General features: G+C 42.2%; 1 protein-coding gene and 1 long non-coding RNA gene across 2 annotated transcripts in view; one reads left to right on the top strand and one right to left on the bottom strand.

Annotated features, from left to right (window-relative positions):
• opn7d (opsin 7, group member d) overlaps window positions 1–20,604 on the bottom strand; it is a 155,482-nt gene that overhangs the window by 61,181 nt on the left and 73,697 nt on the right. The gene's annotated exons all lie outside the window — the stretch shown is intronic.
• On the top strand, window positions 1,032–4,740 carry LOC137038040 (uncharacterized). The gene is made up of 2 exons (XR_010897355.1): window positions 1,032–1,132; window positions 4,504–4,740. It is a non-coding gene; the product is annotated as an uncharacterized lncRNA (long non-coding RNA).

Below are 20,604 nucleotides of genomic sequence, written 5' to 3'. Positions count from 1 at the left end.
ACACTTCTGTCAATAAACTGAGTTACTCGCAATTGAATCCTGCCTCTGTGAATCCGTTACAGAACGCTCTGACCAACCATGGATTCAGCGAGTATCAACGCCCTACTGACCAGCAGCAACAAAAGACTGGACCAGCAGGAGGCGAACTTAACTGCCACAGGACAGGCAGTACACACCTTGGTGGCACGGGTGGCCGAGCTGACCCAACAGATGCAACAACTCGTCGGTCCCACTGTGCCCGACCCACCGCCGATTCCCCACACACCATCTGCTTCGCGGCAACCGGAACCACGTCTGCCTACCCCCGAGAGTTATGCCGGTGAGAGCAATTATTGCAGAGCCTTCCTTACCAAGTGTTCCTTGTTTTTTGCTCTTCAACCGCAGACTTTCAACACAGAAAGATCCAAGGTGGCATTCGTCCTCACCCTGCTCTCCGGACGAGCCGCACTTTGGGGAACGGCGGTGTGGGAGAACCAACATCCTTGCTGCTCCTCGTTCCAGACGCTGGCGGCAGAGATGAGAAGGGTGTTTGACCGAGCGGTGACCGGAAGAGAAGCGGCACGTCAACTCGCAGAGCTCCGCCAAGGTAACCGCTCGGTCTCGGATTATTCCATCGAGTTCCGCACCCTGGCCGCCGAGTGCAAGTGGAACGAGGAGGCACAGTGGGACATGTTCCTGCATGGGCTGGCTGACCGCATCCAGAAGGAGATATTCGCCATCGACCTTCCGGAGAAGATTGACGGTCTCATTGATCTTGCTTTGAGGGTGGACGCTCGTCTGAGTCGGCTGAGGCCCAGGATGGAGCCTCAGCATGGGAGTGTCGAATGCCCTCAGGCCAGCGCTACGGATGCGGTCAGCTACACCTTCGACCCGGAGCCCATGCAGGTGGGTCGAGCTCGGCTCTCCCGGGAGGAGAAGGCGAGACGGAGATCCCGTGGTCTTGTACTGCGGCGGGAACGGACACCTGCTAGACTCCTGCCCGGTAAAAGACCACACCCGGCGGTAAAAGGAAGGCTACTGTCGGGCAGGATCTCCGTGGAAAAGACCTCATCCTCCACTCTCCTCCCGGTGAGATTGCTGTGGGCAGCTCAGGATTATTCCAGCCTCGCCCTCCTCGACTCGGGAGCGGAAGGTAACTTCATTGACTCTGCCCTTGCTCACAAACTTAACATACCCACCATTGCACTCAAGAACACCATCTCTGTCAACGCACTCAACGGACAAGTTCTCCCTGACATTTCATTCACCACTGAACCACTTACACTGATCACTTCCGGCAACCACACCGAACGCATTTCATTTTTCATCCTGGACTCCCCTTTGGCTCCTGTTGTCCTCGGTCACCCTTGGCTGGAGTTACACAATCCAAGGGTTGACTGGGGACAAAACTCTGTGTCTGCGTGGAGTGAGAAATGTTATGAGTCTTGTTTGGTGTCTGCTTGTTCGTCTGTTTCTCGTTCTGTTTTTCAGAGTGAGACGGTGAATCTGTCTAACGTGCCTCCGGAGTACCTCGACCTGAAGGAAGTGTTCAGTAAGTCCCGAGCTGCTTCTCTCCCTCCGCATCGTCCCTATGACTGTGCTATAGATTTACTCCCAGGTAAGTCTCCGCCTAAGGGCAAACTATACTCTCTTTCTATTCCAGAGAGGGAGGCCATGGAGAAATATATTTCTGATTCTCTAGCCTCCAAATTCATCCGCCCTTCCTCTTCTCCAGCGGGGGCGGGGTTCTTCTTCGTGGGGAAGAAGGATGGTTCTCTGCGACCTTGCATTGATTACCGAGGGCTGAATAACATCACGGTAAAGAATACCTATCCTTTGCCGTTGATGTCTTCAGCTTTCGAGAGGTTACAGGGAGCATCCGTCTTCACGAAGTTGGACTTACGTAACGCTTATCATTTGGTTCGCATCAGGGAGGGGGATGAATGGAAAACCGCATTTAACACCCCCAGGGGGCATTTTGAATACTTGGTCATGCCTTTCGGCCTTTCCAACTCCCCAGCGGTTTTCCAGGCACTCGTCAATGATGTGTTGAGAGACATGGTCGACCAATTCATATATGTCTACCTGGATGACATTTTGATTTTTTCTTCGTCTCTCCAGGAACATGTTCGACACGTCAGACGAGTGCTTCAGAGGTTGCTAGAGAATGGGCTTTTTGTCAAGGCGGAGAAATGCGCTTTTCATGCACAGTCTGTTCCTTTTTTAGGGTACATCGTGTCATCGGAGGGAATGCGCATGGATCCCGACAAGGTTAAGGCTGTGATGGATTGGCCAAGTCCAGATTCCCGTAAGGCCCTACAGAGGTTTCTGGGGTTCGCCAATTTCTATCGGCGTTTTATTCGCAATTTCAGCCAACTAGCCGCACCTCTGACTGCCTTGACCTCTCCCCGTATGACGTTCAGGTGGTCCGATACAGCCGAGGCTGTATTCGCCAAACTGAAAAGCCGCTTTGTTTCGGCTCCCATCTTAGTCGCCCCTGATCCCACACGTCAGTTCGTGGTAGAGGTCGACGCGTCAGAGGTGGGGGTAGGAGCGGTTCTTTCACAGCGCTCTCCCTCAGATGACAAGATGCACCCGTGCGCGTTTTTCTCCCATCGTCTTTCTCCTGCCGAACGCAATTATGACATTGGTAACAGAGAGTTGTTGGCCGTCAAGTTAGCGTTGGAGGAGTGGCGTCATTGGCTTGAAGGGTCGGGGGTACCTTTTATTGTATGGACGGATCATAAGAACCTTGAATATATTAGATCTGCTAAAAGACTCAACTCCAGGCAGGCTCGGTGGGCACTTTTTTTCGGACGTTTTGACTTTGTTCTCTCGTACCTCCCCGGGTCTAAAAACATCAAACCCGACTCTTTATCTCGTATTTTTGATGCTTCCGAACGCCCGGTTACTCCCGAGTGTATTTTGCCAGAGAAGATAGTTATCTCTACACTCACATGGGAGATCGAATCGAAGGTCAAAGTGGCCTTAGAAAGGGTAACGCCCCCGCCCGGCGGCCCACCGAGTTGTTTGTTCGTTCCGGAGGGGTTAAGATCCGAGGTCCTCAAATGGGGTCACTGCTCCAACATTGCCTGTCATCCAGGGGTAAACTGCACTTGCAGTTTAATAAAGCAACGATTTTGGTGGCCACTTATGGCTCGCGACATTCGCAGTTTCGTTTTGGCTTGCTCGGTCTGTGCGGTTGGTAAGACATCTAACCAACCTCCCCAGGGGTTACTTCAGCCGCTGTCTGTTCCTTCGAGACCCTGGTCCCACATCGCTCTAGATTTTGTTACCGCCCTCCCGCCCTCCCAGGGCAAGACGGTCGTTTTGACCGTCGTGGACCGATTCTCGAAGGCAGCACATTTCATTCCCTTGCCCAAACTACCCTCAGCCAAGGAGACAGCGGTATCTGTAGTAGATCACGTCTTTCGGTTACATGGCCTCCCGATGGGCGTGGTCTCCGACAGAGGTTCCCAATTTGTGTCCAAATTTTGGCAGGAGTTTTGTAAATTACTAGGAGCCACGGTTAGTCTGTCTTCGGGTTATCACCCCCAAAGCAACGGTCAGACCGAGAGAGCCAATCAGGATCTGGAGAGAGTGTTGCGATGTTTGGTATCCAAGAATCCTTCATCCTGGAGCCAGCAACTCTCTATGGTTGAGTACGCTCATAACTCGTTACCAGTGTCATCTACGGGCCTTTCGCCATTTGAGTGTAGTGTAGGTTACCAGCCACCTATTTTTCCTAGTCTGGATTCCGAGGTCGCGGTCCCCTCTGTTCACGCCTTTATCCAGAGGTGTCATCGCACATGGACCAGAGCCCGTGAGACTCTGCTCCAGGTGGGAGCGCGCACCAAGGCTAAAGCCGATCGCCACCGGTCTAAGCCTCCCGTTTACGTCGTCGGTCAAAAAGTGTGGCTTTCTACCAAGAACATTCCTCTCCGCTCCGTATCTAATAAACTTGCTCCCAAATTTATCGGCCCGTTCACTGTCACCAAGATCATTAGTCCGGTGACAGTCCGCCTCAAACTCCCTCCGGCGTACAGGAGGATTCATCCCGCCTTCCATGTATCCAAAATCAAACCTGTTTTTCACTCCCACCTTAATCCGCCAGTCCCGGTTCCCCCACCGCCGCGACTCGTAGATGGGGAACCAACTTATTCGGTTAATCGCATTCTGGATTCTAGACGGAGGGGACGCGGTTTCCAGTACTTGGTGGACTGGGAAGGTTACGGTCCGGAGGAGAGAAGTTGGGTTCCTGCTAGGGACATTCTGGATCACTCCCTTATTGATGATTACAATCAACAGGTAAGGTCGGCTGGGAGCGTCAGGGGACGCTCCTAGGGGGAGGGGTACTGTCACGGTTCATGGATTCCCTGTCTCACTCTTGGGTGCGTGTTGAATGTAGGTGAGGGCGGAGCCTGGGATTGGCTCATCACGCACCTGTGGCTGATCACCTGCACCAGCTGCAACTCATCACTTTCACCCTATTTAGTCTCTCTGTTTCTCTCTTGTCTTTGTCAGAGCGTTGTTGGATGTTCCCCTTGTGTCTCCGTGTTGGTTGTCGTTTCCCCCTTCTGTGAAACGCTGGATCCCTTCCCGGATTACCTCAACCGCGCTCCCGAGTCACTGCTGCTCACAGCCTGCCCGTGTCGCCAACAGAGTCTCTCTCACTGCTCCGTCTTATCCGGACTTCTTCTGTGTTCTGAGTTTTGGCTTCTGTGACACTTCTGTCAATAAACTGAGTTACTCGCAATTGAATCCTGCCTCTGTGAATCCGTTACACTTCTACCGCTGCACTATTGATAGCATTCTCACAAACTGCATCACAGTGTGGTATGGTAACTGCGCAGTCTCAGAGCAGAAGGCCCTCCAGCGGGTGGTGAAAACTGCCCAATACATCACTGGTGTTGGACTACCCTCTGTCAAATACATTTACCACAAACACTCAAGGAGAGTGAGAAGTCTTCACAAAGTCTCCTCTCACGAGACGTTATAGGAGTCTTTGTTGTTGCACCAGCAGACTCAGGAACAGTTTCTTTTCCTTAGCTGTCAGTCTACTGAACTCCTATCTCAGACGCTGAACATTAAGTCCTAGATCCATCTAGGATGTAATGTTAAGCATCCGAGATTAGAGTTCAATCTGTGCTTTTTTGTTGTTGTTGTTGTTCTACCTCTAATGCTTTTTGCACTGTTATGGCTTCAAGCCTTATATATATATATATATATATATATATATATATATATATATATATATATAGTACAGGCCAAAAGTTGACAAATTACTATTTGTAATGTTTTTTGAAAGAAGTTTCTTCTGCTCATCAAGCCTGCATTTATTTGATCAAAAATACAGAAAAAAAATGTAATATTGTGATATATTATTACATTTTAAAATAATTGGTTCTCAATTTATTATACTTTAAATGATAATTTATTTCTGTGATGAAAAGCTGAATTTTCAGTATCATTCCTCCAGTCTTTAGTGTCACATGATCCTTCAGAAATCATTCTAATATTCTGATTCATTTTCAAAGTTGGAAACACTTCTGCTGCTTAATATTTAAAAAATAAAAATAAAAAAAGAAGCAAATGTTTTAAAAATAGAAATCTTTTGTAACAACAATATACACTACTGGTCAGTAATTTGGGGTCCGTATTTTTCTTTTTTTTTAAATAAATCAATAATTTTATTCAGCAAGGATGTGTTAAATTGATAAACATAGATTTATATTATTTGAAAATATGTTTTTATTCTGAATAAATGCAGTTATTTTGAACTTTTTATTCATTAAATATATTAGGCAGCAGAACTGTTTCCAACACTCATAATAAATGAATCAGAATATCAGAATGATTTCTGAAGGATCATGTGACATTGAAGACTGGAGTAACGATCCTGAAAATAATAAATTGAAAACCAAATATTTTAAATTGTAATAATATATCACAATATAAAAAACAATTCTGTATTTTTGATCAAATAAATGCAGGCTTGATGAGCAGAAGAAACTTCAAAAACATTACAAATAGTAATGTGTCCAAACTTTTGGTGCACCTTTTGTATTATATTGTACTTTTTGTATACTTACAGTTATTTGTATTGAGCTGGTCTCTGCTGTATATGCTTGCACTACCTATAATAATCTATATATACATATTACATATATATTTATATTTATTTATATAAACTGTATTTGCACTTCTGGTTAGATGCTAACTGCTTTTTATTGGCTCTGTATTGTACTCTGCTCAATGACAATAAAGTTGAATCTAATCTAATCTAATCTAAATCCTGATGCAGACCATGTGCACCCTTTCATGGAAGCAGTATTCCCTGGTGGCCTGCTTTAGCAGGATAATACGCCCTGCCACAAAGCACAAATTATTCAGGAATGGTTTGAGGAGCAAAACAATGAGTTTGAGGTGTTGACTTGACCTCCAAACTCCCTGGATCTCAATCCAATCGAGCATCTGTGGGATGTGCTGAACAAACAAGTCTGATCCATGGAGGCCCCACCTCGCAACTTACAGGACTTAAAGGATCTGCTGCTACCATCTTTGTGTCAGATACCACAGCACGCCTTCAGGGGTCTAGTGGAGGCCATACCCTGTCGGGTCAGAGATGATTTGGCAGCAAAAGGGGAACCAACACAATATTAGGATAATATCATAATGTTATGCCTGATCGGCATATGTAATAAGCAGTATGATGTTGAGACAAACCACAATACTGCTATAAACAGTTGCAGCAAACATCCGGTTTTTAAGTTGCACCAACTGTTTGCACCAACTTGTCTATTTTCAGCAGCAAAATTAATTTAAAAAAAAATCAACGAATGGTTAGCATGGTTAGCAAATAGGGACATAAATAAAGACAAGATTGCAGCAAGATGCAAGCAGCACGTCTACAGAGCCGTTGTTTGCTGTGAAATCTTTACAGATGTTTATAAAATTAACATAAGGGTCATTTTTATTGTTAGCAATATTTCTGAAGCAACTTGATTGTTAAAACATCAGCTCTTAGAAAAATCTAGTAAAAATGAGAGTATCCCATAATAGATCAGGCTTTTGTTCAGCTCTCAATCATCATTGTATCACATTACATTATAGACTTTTCCGGATCTTCTGAACGGACATCAGAATCTTTTCATCAGAGATCCTCCTGATCTGTGTGTTCCAGACTGCCCGGATTTGCCCTGACTTCAGATTCCAAAGATCCTTCCGTCTGTGTGTTCTAGAGGATAAGGATTGTCTGCACAGACATTAGAACCTTCGACTTCAAGGCTCCTTCATCGGTGTGTTCCAAAATCAAGGACTTTTCCTGTGCTCCAGGAGTTCAACGTTCACAAGCAGGGGCGTGGGACTGGGGGGATAAAGGGTACTGAGTAACCAGGGCCCAAGGCAGGTAAGTCCGTTTTCTATACATACACATACATGGTACGGGGGCCCAGCAAGATGGTTTGTACCCAGGGCCCAAAATATGGTGCTACGCCCCTGTTCACAAGTACTTTGTGTTTAAGGCTGTGAAATGGAATCCAACTTTCCTTTCATCCCACTGCAACGCAGCAAAGCTCAGCAAGTGGAAGACTTCGCTAACGGACTATGGTCTGACACCTATATGGTTATCTAATTTGCACTAGATTCTGCATAGCTGATGTCAATTAATAGCAAATAATGCCTCGATTTATTTGTTTAATTCAGAATAAGGTTTATCTTATCACTTTTTATCTTTCCACAAGTTAGCTGCCATAGTAAGATTCAACTCATTCTCTTGCATTCATCATTCTCTTTGCGCTTCATCCATTTAGTAGTTGTCAGTAACTCTTTTCTATCCTTTTGTTAATAAATTCCCTTTATTACACTTGTGTCTTCCTTGATAATAAAGCAAGAGGCTCTACAAATTGACAATATCTCATGAATCCTTCAGATTGGTCAAATGATGAACTTCCTACAATTTATTATTCTAATTCAGGCTTCATAGTCTCGATCGCGCATCTGAAGCACAGAGCGACGCGCGCTGACGATCCGCGCGGTCACTCGGCAGCTAAATCTATATCTGTCCAAATATGCACACGGTTTCAATAAGGGCCCGAACACATGCGGTTTAGTGCATGGCTGTGACCACAAATAAAACGGAGAGGACGTGGCTTTTGTTCATTAGCCTACAGATTACAGATTGGTTATTTTGCACTCCTGACATAAATTAGATAGTCAACACTTGAGGGTTCGGTGTGCGATTGCTCAAGTTAATTTTACTTTACCGAGCCTTTGTAGCAAATGCCAGGGGTGGTAAGTAATCAAGTAAAAATACTTTGATACTTTCCCAGATAGCAAGCGGATGTGGGCCACTTCAGGCAATGATGCGGCACTGCAGGCCTTCTTATGGCCCGGATAAAATGTATGTGAGCCTGATGTGGCCCACAAGTAAAATGGCAAATATGGCCCAAATATTTTAAATCACATGTGGGCCTTTTTAGGCAAAGATGCGGCACTCATGGCAATGTGTAATCTGAATATGAGCCTAAAGTGGCCCATATGATAATTAATGAATATGGCCCAAATATCACAAACCAAATGTGGGCCACCTATGGGAAAAATCTGGCAAAACCGACAATGACTAATCTGGGTGTAAACCAAATATGGCCCGCATATGTTGCAGCAAATGTGGCCCAGTTATGTTATAACATATCTGGGCCAGTTTTGGCACATATGAGGGACAGTAATCACTGGCAAATCTGAATGTGAACCTAAGGTGGCCCACACTTGGCAAAGAAAATAAGGCCCGAATACTTTACATCAAATTTGGGCCACATTTGGCAAATATATGGCAAAGTCAGCACTGGCTAACCAGGGTGTGAGCCTAAACTGGCCCACACATAGTGCAGCAAATAAGGCCCAATTATGTTAAAACATATCTGGGCCATTTTTGGCAAAGGTGAGGGACAGTAATCACTGGCGAATCTGAATATGAACCTAAAGTGGGCCACACATGGAATTTGCAAATATGGCCTGGATACTTTATACAAAATTTGGGCCACATTTGGCAAATGTATGGCAAAGTCAGCACTGGCTAACCAGGGTGTAAACCTAAACTGGCCCACATATAATGCAGCAAATGCGGCCCAATTAAGTAAAAAACACCTGGCCCAGTTTTGGCAAAGATGAGGGACATTGATCACTGACGAATCTGAATGTGAACCTATTGTGGCCCACACATGGCAGAGCAAATATGGGCCGAATACATCACAGCAAATTTGGGCCACATTTGGAAAATATATGGCAAAGTCAGCACTGGCTAACCAGGGAGTGAACCTAAACTGGCCCACATTAAGTGCAGCAAATAAGGCCCAATTATGTTAAAACATATCTGGGCCAGTTTTGGCAAAGGTGAGGGACAGTAATCACGAACAAATCTGAATGTGAACCTAAGGTGGCCCACACATGGTATAGCAAATATGGCCCGAATACATTACATCAAATTTGGGCCACATTTGGCAAATATATGGCAAAGCCAGCACTGGCTAACCAGGGTGTACACCTAAACTGGCCCACATTGAGTGCAGCAGATGAGGCCCGATTTTGGTAAAACCTATCTGGGCCAGTTTTGGCAAAGGTGAGGGATAGTAATCACTTTCAAATCTGAATGTGAACCTAAAGTGGGCCACATATGGCATAGCAAATATGGCTCGAACACATTACACCAAATTTGGGCCACATTTGGCAAATTTATGGCAAAGTCAGCACTGGCCAACCAGGGTGTGAACCTAAACTGGCCCACATTTAATTCAACAAATGTGGACCAGTTTTCTTAAAAAATATCTGGGCCAGTTTTGGCAAAGATGAGGGACAGTAATCACTAACCAATCTGAATGTGAACCTAAAGTGGCCCACACATGGCATAGCAAATATGGCCTGAATACATTACATCAAATTTGGGCCACATTTGGCAAATATATGGCAAAGTCAACACTGGCTAGCCAGAATGTGAGCCTAAACTGGCCCACATATAATGCAGCAAATGTGGCCCAGTTTTCTTAAAAACATATCTAGGCCAGTTTTGGCAAAGGTGAGGGATAGAAATCACTCGCAAATCTGAATATGAACCTAAAGTGGGCCACACATGGCATAGCAAATATGGGCCGAATACATTACACCAAATTTGGGCCACATTTGGCAAAAGTACAGCAAAGTCAGCACTGGCTAACCAGGATGTGAGCCTAAACTGGCCCACATATAATGCAGCAAATGTGGCCCAGTTTTCTTAAAAACATATCTGGGCCAGTTTTGGAGAAGGTGAGGGACAATAATCACTAACAAATCTGAATGTGAACCTATGGTGGCCCAGACATGGCATAGCAAATATGGGCCGAATACATTACACCAAATTTGGGCCAGATTTGGAAAATATATGGCAAAGTCAACACTGGCTAACCAGGGTGTAAACCTAAACTGGCCCACATTAAGTGCTGCAAATGTGGCCCAATTATGTTAAAACATATCTGGGCCAATTTTGGCAAAGGTGAGGGACAGTAATTACTGGTGAATCTGAATTTGAACCTAAAGTGGCCCAGACATGGCATAGCAAATATGGCCCGAATACATTACACCAAATTTGGGCCACATTTGGAAAATATATGGCAAAGTCAACACTGGCCAACCAGGGCTTGAACCTAAACTGGCCCACATTAAGTGCTGCAAATGTGGCCCAATTATGTTAAAACATATCTGGGCCAGTTTTGGCAAAGGTGAGGGATAGAAATCACTCGCAAATCTGAATTTGAACCTAAAGTGGCCCACACATGGCATAGCAAATATGGCCCGAATACATTACACCCAATTTGGGCCACATTTGGAAAATATATGGCAAAGTCAACACTGGCCAACCAGGGCTTGAACCTAAACTGGCCCACATTAAGTGCTGCAAATGTGGCCCAATTATGTTAAAACATATCTGGGCCAGTTTTGGCAAAGGTGAGGGATAGTAATCACTCGCAAATCTGAATATGAACCTAAAGTGGGCCACACATGGCATAGCAAATATGGCCCGAATACATTACATCAAATTTGGGCCACATTTGGCAAAAGTACAGCAAAGTCAGCACTGGCTAACCAGGATGTGAGCCTAAACTGGCCAACATTAAGTGCTGCAAATGTGGCCCAATTATGTTAAAACATATCTGGGCCAGTTTTGGTAAAGGTGAGGGATAGAAATCACTCGCAAATCTGAATATGAACCTAAAGTGGGCCACACATGGCATAGCAAATATGGCCCGAATACATTACACCAAATTTGGGCCACATTTGGCAAAAGTACAGCAAAGTCAGCACTGGCTAACCAGGATGTGAGCCTAAACTGGCCCACATATAATGCAGCAAATGTGGCCCAGTTTTCTTAAAAAAATATCTGGGCCAGTTTTGGCAAAGGTAAGGGATAGAAATCACTCGCAAATCTGAATATGAACCTAAAGTGGGCCATACATGGCATAGCAAATATGGCCTGAATACATTACACCAAATTTGGGCCACATTTGGCAAAAGTACAGCAATATCAGCACTGGCTAACCAGGATGTGAGCCTAAACTGGCCCACATATAATGCAGCAAATGTGGCCCAGTTTTCTTATAAACATATCTGGGCCAGTTTTGGAGAAGGTGAGGGACAGTAATCACTAACAAATCTGAATGTGAACCTATGGTGGCCCTGACATGGCATAGCAAATATGGGCCGAATACATTACACCAAATTTGAGCCAGATTTGGAAAATATATGGCAAAGTCAACACTGGCTAACCAGGGTGTAAACCTAAACTGGCCCACATTAAGTGCTGCAAATGTGGCCCAATTATGTTAAAACATAACAGGGCCAGTTTTGGCAAAGGTGAGGGACAGTAATTAATGGTGAATCTGAATTTGAACCTATGGTGGCCCAGACATGGCATAGCAAATATGGCCCGAATACATAACACCAAATTTGGGCCACATTTGGAAAATATATGGCAAAGTCAACACTGGCCAACCAGGGCTTGAACCTAAACTGGCCCACATTAAGTGCTGCAAATGTGGCCCAATTATGTTAAAACATATCTGGGCCAGTTTTGGCAAAGGTGAGGGATAGAAATCACTCGCAAATCTGAATATGAACCTAAAGCGGGCCACACATGGCATAGCAAATATGGCCCGAATACATTACACCAAATTTGGGCCACATTTGGCAAAAGTACAGCAAAGTCAGCACTGGCTAACCAGGATGTGAGCCTAAACTGGCTCACATATAATGCAGCAAATGTGGCCCAGTTTTCTTAAAAACATATCTGGGCCAGTTTTGGAGAAGATGAGGGACAGTAATCACTAACAAATCTGAATGTGAACCTATGGTGGCCCACACATGGCATAGCAAATATGGGCCGAATACATTACACCAAATTTGGGCCAGATTTGGAAAATATATGGCAAAGTCAACACTGGCTAACCAGGGTGTAAACCTAAACTGGCCCACATTAAGTGCTGCAAATGTGGCCCAATTATGTTAAAACATATCTGGGCCAGTTTTGGCAAAGGTGAGGGACAGTAATTACTGGTGAATCTGAATTTGAACCTAAAGTGGCCCAGACATGGCATAGCAAATATGGCCCGAATACATTACAACAAATTTGGGCCACATTTGGAAAATATATGGCAAAGTCAACACTGGCCAACCAGGGCTTGAACCTAAACTGGCCCACATTAAGAGCTGCAAATGAGGCCCAATTATGTTAAAACATATCTGGGCCAGTTTTGGCAAAGGTGAGGGACAGAAATCACTTGCAAATCTGAATATGAACCTAAAGTGGGCCACACATGGCATAGCAAATATGGCCCGAATACATTACACCAAATTTGGGCCACATTTGGCAAAAGTACAGCAAAGTCAGCACTGGCTAACCAGGGTGTGAACCTAAACTGGCCCACATATAATGCAGCAAATATGGTCCAGTTTTCTTAAAAACATATCCAGGCCAGTTTTGGCAAAGGTGAGGGACAGTAATCCCTCGTGAATCTGAATATGAACCTAAAGTGGCCCATACATGGCATAGCAAATATGGCCTGCGCATAATACACCAACTTTACGCCAAAGTACGCCAAAAGTACGCCAAAGTCAGCACTGGCTAACCAGAGCGTGAGCCTAAACTGGCCCACATATTATGCAGCAAATGTGGCCCAGTTTTATTAAAAAATATCTGGGCCAGTTTTGGCCAATAGGGACAGTAAATCTGATTGTGACCCTAAAGTGGCCCAGACATTTTTGGATATGGACATATGGCCAGAATACATTACACCAAATTTAGGCCACATTTGGCAAATATATGGCAAAGTCAGCACTGGCTAACCAGGCTGTAAACCTAAACTGGCCCATAAATAGTGCAGCAAATGAGGCCCAATTATGTTAAAACATATCTGGGGCAGTTTTGGCAAAGGTGAGGGACAGTAATCACTGGCAAATCTGAATGTGAACCTAAAGTGGCCCAGACATGGCATAGCAAATATGGCCCGAATACATTACACCAAATTTGGGCCACATTTGGTAAATGTACAGCAAAGTCAGCACTGGCTAACCAGGGTGTAAGCCTGTTAATAGTTAATAACATTTACAGCCATGTTTGCCAAATATACAGTACAGTTGACATGTAGCCTGACAAGCCAGTCCCACATCAAGATGTTTGGTCTGGAAACTCATCATTGACAGCTCAATCAGAGGGGCGGATAAACGGCTGTCTGTCAAACTCCCTCTGCACGCGATAGGATAGCGCTACACCAACCAGAGCAACTAAGGTGAAGCAGAGCTCGTTGATAGATTAAACATTCGCCGTATCCGATCGGCTAAACTCCGAACACATCTTCCCTTCTTAAGAATGACTTCAGTGCCGTTCTTTGTTCTTTTCTCAGAGAAAAGCTTAACTCCAAGTCTTCCAGAGTCGCGGTCAAAGCTGATTCGAAAGACCGTCGTTCGCCAGTTTCTGTGTTTACTAGAAGCACGCAAGCGCAACTCTGGCGTCATTATTTTAAGCCCCGCCCACCGACTCTATACACGATGTGATTGGCCTGACCAGAGTTTGGTGATTACAGCTCAGAAGGGTATTGAGAGTTGCTAGACGACACTCGCGGCAGATTAGATTTGCTGCCGCTAGGGTGTGTCTAGATTTCTAGGCTAGTTGACATGGAAAATATGCCATAAATATAATTACAGTTAATTTAGATGTATAGCTAAAAATGCCCACATTTGAAAATATGGCATAATACTTTGTAACGAAATTGGGCTATGTTTGATAGGATGCAACTCTTAATTGTACAGTTTAATCTGGACAAAAAGACTATATCAGTTGTGGATTGGCCTGCCTTGTGATAAAAAAAGTACATAACTTTAATTGTGTGTGTGTGAGGTGTGTGTGTGTGGGCATGTTTTTGTTAAATATAAGGACACTGATTAAATGTGTATTATGACATGGGTATGACACATGTGGGAGAGGGTGAAATATGAGGACATTACCCATGACCCCATTTTTCAAAATGCTTATAAATCATACAGGATGAGTTTTTTTTTTTTGTTGAGAAAATAAAAATGCAGAATGTTTCCTGTGATGGGTAGGTTTAGGAGCAATGTGTGTGTGTGTGTGTGTGTGTGTGTGTGTGTGTACTTGTTTATATTATATTGTAGGGACCAAACAATGTAATATAAACCTGAGATCACCAGCCAGCGGTCCCCACAATGTAAACGGATTCATAAACATACTATGTTTTTTGAAAATGTAAAACTGCAGCATGTTTCCTGTGATTAGTGGTAGGGGCAGTGTAGGGGGATATAATGTACAGTGTAAAATCCATTACGCTTATGGAAAGTCCCCACAATTCACACAAAAAACAATGTGTGTGTGTGTGTGTGTGTGGTCTAGGTAAACCCTATGTTATGGGGACACAAAAATGGCAATATTTGAAATCCTTGTCCATGTGGGGATGTTTTTGGTCTCTATGAAGAAAACTAAATGAAAAATTATGCTTTTTGAAATTTAAAAAAAAAGTTTAGATTTCTCTGTGAAGGGTAGAAGTTTTAGGGGTAGGTTTAGTGTAGGGTGATACAATATACAGTTTTTACAGTATAAAAATCATGTTTGTGTGTATACTGTGTACACACAGACAGCTACAGTAGGTTGAAAATATGTGTGTGTGTGTGTGTGTGTGTGTGTGTGTGTGTGTGTGTGTGTGTGTGTGTGTGTGTGTGTCTGATTATGAATTGTTTGCAACAGGTCAAATTTGTGAACTGTTTTTAATGGTCCTGACTTGAATATTTGGCTGAGATACATTTTGAGTTGCTGTATGTGAAAATCTTTGTCATGATTTTAAGTAGGACATATTGCTGGGTCAACATATGTATATATTTATCCTGGAACACAATTCCTGTCATGAAACATAGTCCTAACCCCCTAACCCTAACCTAACCCAGAGGGAAATGATAGGTAAATAACTAGCACCAAACCCTGCATTTAAACATAAACTTGACATAAACTTTAAGCTTGTCACTGAAATATGATTTGTTGATTGGAATGCAGGATTAACAATGTTATAAATATCCAGAAACAGTCTTGTTGAAATCACATTCACCTGTAAATGTATGGAACTGTAAGGCAGTGTCATCTTATAAACCGCTTCAAGTGACCCTGATATTCTAAATTATTATAAATAAAATACTCAATTTGTCTTTCATTTTTGCTAAATATTGACTTAAATATTGAATATTATCTGTATCATATATGTCCTGTTCATAACCTGTCAGTAAATTAATTGAGATATGCATTTAAGAGTAGGCTAAATGAATGACAAATCAGCAAAACCTGCTATGAGAACATTTTATTGTTATTTTGAAGCCAACTTTTTTCAACCCTTTTTTTTTGTTATGCTTTCATTACAAAAACATTTTTTATCCCTTGCTAGAATATATATATATATATATATATATATATATATATATATATATATATATATATATATATATATATATATATATATATATATATATATATATATATATATAAAACAATAATAATAATAATATATATATATATATATATATATATATATATATATATATATATATATATATATTTAAAATCAACTGGTTCGAGTTCCTATTTCCGGCCCTTTAAATTTAAAAAATAGCCGCGGAAAAGGCGCCCAAAAGACGGAGCTGCAGAGGAGGATTATTGTTTGGAGATTTGACGGTGGAAAACGGCAAAGAAAGTTAAGGTAAGATTTAATAAAAAAAATATTGCTTCGTTTTGGGGATTGCTTCGTTATATTCAGTTGGAGTAACTTACTGCATGTGATATTAAAACGTTAGCTAATGAAAGCTACAATTGTTAGCTATCAAACATTAGTTATTTTGTCAATTCAAAACTTTTGCCATTGCCTGAAGGATTTTATAAGTGACATAACGTTTGCAATTCAAGTTGATTATCGTTAGTTCACCTCTCTTTCATACATTTGTCACGTTTTTTTTGATAATTACTAACTGCTAAATAAATGGTGATAAAATATTAATATCTGTCTGTTTCATTGCTGTACTAACGTTAGTCTATGCGGCTCTCACGTGACAAAAGTATGAACAAGGCCTAACGTTACCAGAATAACCTAAATGAATCATCTGTTTCTCATTTGTTATTTTGCCTGCAATATGTATAGTTTTTATTATCATTATTTTATTATTTATTTTAAATATGAAGTTGTTATCAAAGTTTGCGCTACTTGAGGTGATTGCTAAATGATTTAAAGATCCAAGTCAGTAAAATGATCTGATCTTCCCATCACTAACGTTACAAAGAAGTCCTTCAAACTGAAAATCACATTGTCTTCTGCTGAAAAAAAAGCATAGACCAGCATGATTTCACTTTCACTCACTGTATACCAACCTGCAGTCAGTTCTGTATGGTCAACGTATTTTCCCAATTATAATGTTATAATTATAATGTATAATTTGAAATTCATCTATGTATAAATTTGACATTAAACTGCACTAACTAGTTGTATTACTTGTATTACAGAAACAACAGGATCACAGAGCAAGCGAGTAAGCTGTAGAATCCCACTTCAACAGATGGCTTCAAATTGCAAGTGAGACAGAGGGAGAAGAGAAAAGGAGTAACGAAAATGGACACGCAAGTAATTTACACGGTCTATTTTACTAATTGTTTGTAATCATTTGGAGTAAATCCGGGACTACACTTCACTTCACTTGTTAGGTCTATCTCATCTATTTCATCTTTGTTAATAAAAATTAGAAGAAATATGCAATAAAAAACAGTAATAGAAACTGTATATATATATATATATATATATATATATATATATATTTTAGGGATGCAACAATACAGTTAGTCCACGGTTCAATACATAACCTTACTTTGGTTTTTAACCACGGTTTTCCGGTTCGGTTCGGGTTTTTTTTTTGCTCTTCTATTCTTAGGTGACAGGAACAGAAAAAGGTTAAGGAGAAAATGGTTTTTATTGCAATACTCTTTCTTTATTTTACTTAAAAGACTTGAAAACCCTTACTTAAACTTAAAACTTTACATTAAAAAAATGTATACACATTCCCAGTGTATTGTATTAAATAAAATAAATATAAAGATTTACAGTGGCAGCTCAGAGATGTACAGTAGCATTTAAGTATGAAATTGAATGAATAAATGTAGAGTATAAACGTAAATGCGGGTAAACACCCTTAACTTTAGTGCATATGATTGGATATTTGCTCAAATCAGCGCATAGACTCAGGCAAACCATTAAAAAAAGAGCAGAATAAATAAAGAGGAATATTCAAGGGGGTAATCTAGCGCTCGGAAAGCGTTCCACCCATAGGGTGTTTAAATATTTTCTCCCGTTGCTTTTGGCTCACTATGGGCTTCTCCCCATTCTTCCCCCTTGACTTGATCAGACCATTGCTAACCAAGCCATCACCTGCTGTTAGCATCCCATTGACTCACATTCATTTTTGAGTCACTTTGACAGTGAATAACTTTACATCAGAGGCGTTTAAAGACTCAATTTGTCCATTGTTTATTTCTAAAGAAACTCGACAATGTATAAAAGGCTCCGTTACCTTGTATCTTACACTATCGCCCCGCAGAAGCTGTTTTTGTAAAAATAGGCTAACTATTGCGTCATAACCAACGCGACTCTGTCGCACAGATGAGAAATTACCGTATAGACCTGAGGAGACGCTCGCAGGCAATCTTTACTGTCTATGAGGCAGTCGGGGGGACGTGGAGACATAACGTCTGATAAAGTCAAGGGAGAAGAATGGGGAGAAGCCCATAGATAAACCAAAAGCAATGGGAGAAAATATTTAAACAACGTGATTCAGATTTCACTTTCCACAACTACTAGAAGACTCACAGCTGTCAGACAGGAGGCTCACGTCACATCTACATCGTCAAGCTCAGTCTGAGCCTGCGCAGTTCACTCCGCCATCAGGAAGTGAGTGCCTCTGATTGGCCTCATTTTTCCGCCGTTGTCAATGGGATAGCTCTGTTCATTTCTTTTACTGTCTATGGGAATATTTCAAACGGGGGGAAATGGAAATAAATAATTAAATGCAAAACCGAAAAAACACAATTCACCAGCGCATATTGAACCATGAATGCGTACCTAACGGTTCAATATTATATTGAGTATTGTGGCATCCCTAATATATATATATATATACAGCTCTGAAAAAAATTAAGAGACCACTGCAAAAAAACTAGTCCTCAGAGTTGGGGAACATTGTCAGAGCAGAAGGAAGCATGTTTTCTTCTACACTCTAAACACGCTGGGTTAATAACAACCCAAGTTGGGTTGAAAATGGACAAACCCAGAAATTGGGTTGTTTGAACCCAGTGAATGGACCTTTTCAAACAACTCAATGTGTGGGTTTGTCCATTTTCAACCCAACTTGGGTTGTTATTAACCCAGCATTTTTTAGACTGTAGGACAACCTTGTACGTGGTTTAATTCATGCGTCCTTCACAAAGACAAGTCTGCCCAATTCAAGCATTGCTGAAGCACTCCCAGATCATCACCGATCCTCCACCAAGTTTCACAGTGGGTATGAGACACTGTGGCTTGTAGGCCTCTCCAGGTCTCCGTCTAACCATCAGAAGACCATGTGTTAGACAAAGCTGAAAATTGGACTCATCAGAGAAGATGACCATACTCCAGTTCTCTACAGTCCAATCCTTATGGTCTCTTGCAAACCTCAGCCTGGCTCTTCTTTGCTTCTCATTGATGAAGGGCTTTTTTCTAGCTTTCCACAACTTCAGCCCTGTCCACTGGGAGCCTGTTTCGAACTGTCCTCGCCGTGAACTTCACCCCAGCTGCCTTTTGCCATTCTTTTTGTAGGTCACCTGAGGTCATCCTATGGTTGTTGAGTGACATTCGAATGAGTTGGTGGTCATTCCAGTCAGTGTAGAGTCGTTTTCGCCCTCTGCCAGTCTGTAACTTTGTTGTCCCCAATGTCTGCTGCCTGACCTTGTTCTTATGAACCGCCGTCTTTAAAATTTTAAGGATGGAAGCAACCCGACGCTCACTGTATCCCTATGCCAGTAAAGCCAGAATATACTTGTAGGCTTCCATACTTGTAGAGATGCTGATTTAAGAAAAAAATTGCAGTGGTCTCTTAATTTTTTTTTCTCCCAGAGCTGTATATATATTGTAGTGTTTTACTTATCTAAACTTTTTAGGGAAGAAAAACAAATAATCAAATAAAATAAAAATCAATGTTTAGTCTTTAGTGTGTTTATTACAAATGAATTGATCATTATTAAAGCTACAAATGTAGTTCAGTTAAGAACAGTGAGTGATTACCTTTTTTCTTTTATTGTTTCCTTAACATAAATATAAAGACCTAATTCACAGATCTAATATAATGTTAGACATCATTTCCCCAACTGCTCCCCAAATGTTCACTTAAAACTGCATTAAGTTAGCCTGACAAGCCAGAGCCACATCAGGAAGTTAGCTCTGGGAACTCACCATTGACAGGGCTCAGTCCGAGGGGCGGGATAAACGGTTGTCTTTCAAACTACCTCTGCACACGATAGGATAGCGCTACAACCAACCTTCTCGGAACCTTCTCTGCCGTCATTATGTTAAGCCCCACCCACTGGCTCTACACACAATGTGTTTGGCCTGACCAGAGTTTGGTTTTTACAGCTCAGAAGTGTATTTAGAGTTGATAGACTAAACTCATGGCAAATTAGATTTGCTGCCGCTAGGGTGTGTCTAGATTTGTAAAATAGCATTATGTAACATTTGCAGTAAGATATCCCAAAACCACTAGGCCAATACTACATATTTTGTTCAGTTGAGAACCTTCAATATCCCAAATGTTTCCAACTATTTGTAAATCGTGAGAAAATTGCTATTTTAACTAAGGAACCGGGACGTGTGAGGGCGTCGCCTAACGATGTCATCATATCTCTTAACCCTCGGTTTCTGGTTTTATTCTGCTGATGCGCTTTACTCCGACTGTAGTGTTAACAAGTGTCACAGCAGCCGCTGAGTGAACGCACAGAGTAACGTCATAACATAATTTAAAACTCACTCAAATGTGTTA

Source organism: Pseudorasbora parva, chromosome 13, assembly GCF_024679245.1.
Source record: "Pseudorasbora parva isolate DD20220531a chromosome 13, ASM2467924v1, whole genome shotgun sequence".
NCBI lineage: Eukaryota > Metazoa > Chordata > Actinopteri > Cypriniformes > Gobionidae > Pseudorasbora > Pseudorasbora parva.
Note: the sequence above shows the minus strand (reverse complement) of the source record. Positions and strands in the feature narration are given on the sequence as shown.